General features: G+C 56.6%; 1 pseudogene; it reads left to right on the top strand.

The window, feature by feature from the left end:
- The first annotated feature begins 810 nt into the window (after positions 1 to 810).
- Positions 811 to 1809, top strand: LOC112310107 (myeloid cell surface antigen CD33-like; annotated as a pseudogene).
- The last annotated feature ends 779 nt before the right edge of the window (positions 1810 to 2588 follow it).

Genomic DNA, 2588 nt, shown 5'->3' on the forward strand with positions numbered 1-2588 from the left:
ATGAATGAGTAAATGGGTGAATGAATGAAAGGGTGAGTGAATGAATGCATGAAGGAGAGAATGAACAAGTGAATGAATGAATGAGGGAGGGAATGAATGAATGGCTGAATGAAATGATAAGTGAATGAATGAATCAGTGAAGGAGAGAATGAATAAATGAGTGAATGAATGAATGAATGGCTGCCTCCCACACTTTACTAAGACTGTTACTTTTAATTTACATGCTGCATAACCACAGCCCATGCCTGCCTGCCTCTGGGGACTAGATCAGGGTTTCTTGACCTTGGCACTGCTGACCTTTGGCCTTGCTGTCGGAAGCTGTCCTGTGCAGGATGTGTAGAAAGGTCCCTGGACCCTACCCACTAACTTGCAGTTATGCCCTCCTCCCTAACTGTGACAATCAAATGTGGCCAGACATTGCCAAACATCCCCTGAGTGGGCAGGCAGAGGTCCCTGGTGCAGAGCTACGTGTCTAGAGGACACTGGCCTCTCAGGCTGGGAGGCGACCACTTCCGAGGCACCAGCAGCACCTCCACCTGGGCAGGAGGACTCAGACCCCACCCATCGTCTGTCAAGCCTCGGATCCGCAGAGGCCCCTGCTGTCCCCCTCCTAGGTCAGGATGGGCCCCACCCATCCAGAACCTGGAGGCCAGGACCCACGTCCCCGGGGTCTCTGGGCCGTGGGGGGTCCGCCCACTCTGTGCAGAGAGGGGACAAGCTCCAGCTCAGAGCTTCCTCTTATGTGGACGGGGAGTTGCCGTGTTCCGCCTGAACTTCTGAGAAACTCGGTCCCCACAGCCCCCAGTTTACCGCCTTTCTTCTCCTTTCACCCACAGGAGCCCTGAAGCCCCCAGAGATGCTGCTCCTGCTGTGGGCCGGTGAGTGCCCTAGGGGAGGAGTGACAGGTAGGGTGGAGCTTGTGGCTGAGCCTTGTTTTCCTGCAGGGTCCCTGGTTCACAGTAGAAGTTACTGGGTGAGAATGCAGGAGTCCCTGACGGTGCAGGAGGGCCTGTGCGTCTTCGTGCCCTGCTCCATCGTCTATCCCTGGCCCTACTGGTCTGACTCTGGTCATGGCTCCTGGCACTGGGAAGGGGCCACTTCAGGCCATGATGCTCCATTGGCCACAAACACCAGAGATCCTGAAGTGCAGGAGGAGACCGGGGCAGATCCCTCCTCCTTGGGGATCCCAGGATGCAGGACTGCTCCCCGGACATCAGAGACGCCAGGAGGACAGCTGAGGGACTGGACCATTTCCAGGTGGAGAGAGAATGTGGTGTATTCTATCCTCGCCCATGGAACATGCTCTTCGTAAATGTGACAGGTAAGGAGCAGGCTCCAGGAGAGGTCACAGGGAAAGTTCACGGTGGCCCCGGGGCAGGGCTGGGATGGGCCCATCCTGGGAGGGGAATGGGAGAACAGCATTTTGGGGCTCCGAGGGAGGATCTGGACCAAAGCCTGAGGCTTCTCTCAGGGCTGCACCTGGGATCCCCACTCCTGATCCCCTGTTCCCCTCTTCTCCTCACCAGCCCTCAACCACACACCTCACATCTTTATCCCAGGGCCCCTGGTGCCTGGTCGCCCCACGAACCTGATCTGCTCTGTGCCCTGGGCCTGTGAGCGGGGCACGCCCCCCTCTTCTCCTGGACGTCGGCTGCTCACACCTCCCTGGGCTGCTGGACTCATAATCTATCATCCATGCTCACCCTTACCCCACGGGCCCAAGACCACGGTGCCAACCTCACCTGTCGGGTGCAGTTCCCTGCAGTGGGCGTGACTGTGGAGAGAACCATCCAGCTCAACGTCACCTGAGAGTGCTGGGCCCGATGCCCAGGGCTCTAAGGGGCAGGAGGCTGAGGATCCAAGCTGGGGACCCTGGGTGCTTTTGTCCTAGAGGCCTGGCTGAGCAGGGGACCTGGAGGACACAGACCTGTTTGTCCTGTATTGCTGGTGCCTCTGGGGGTGGGGGATGCCTACATATGCCTCACCCCATCTCACCCTCTCTTCCTGTCCCAGGTGCCCCCCAGAGCCCAGCAATCAGTGTCAGCCCAGAAGACGGCCCAGGTGGGAAGGAGCCCGTCATGGGCTGCAGGGAGCATGGCCTCTTCCAAGTCAGGGCAGGGCCAGTTGCTGCCTTACCTTGGACTCCCCCTGGTGACCAGACTCCCCCTTGTGGGTGAACCCAGTGTCCCTCTATTCCTCCTCCCCCATGGCCACTATGAGTCGCTGTTCCATTGGCCCCCCTGACCTGAGGACTGTCCCAGCCACCCCCATCAGCTGCACCAGGAGAACAAGACACCACCCACACGCAGAGCAGCCCCTCTGGGCCCCGGATCCTCTTTCTCCTGATGAGTCCTCCAGGCTCACGTTTTAATTCCCCTCCAATAGTTTAATGTATGTGTTTTAAATTTTTATTATTTATTTATATTTTTTATTGAATTTACTGGAGTGACATTGGTTAATAACATCACATAGGCTCAGGTGGACAATTCCATAACACCTTTGTATTTAGTATTTACTGACACCGCTGTGACTATTGGTTGTGCTTTTTTTGTTGGAACATATGTTTTCTAGGGCATATGCCTGGGAGT

This window comes from Desmodus rotundus, chromosome 12, assembly GCF_022682495.2.
Source record: "Desmodus rotundus isolate HL8 chromosome 12, HLdesRot8A.1, whole genome shotgun sequence".
NCBI classification, from domain to species: domain Eukaryota; kingdom Metazoa; phylum Chordata; class Mammalia; order Chiroptera; family Phyllostomidae; genus Desmodus; species Desmodus rotundus.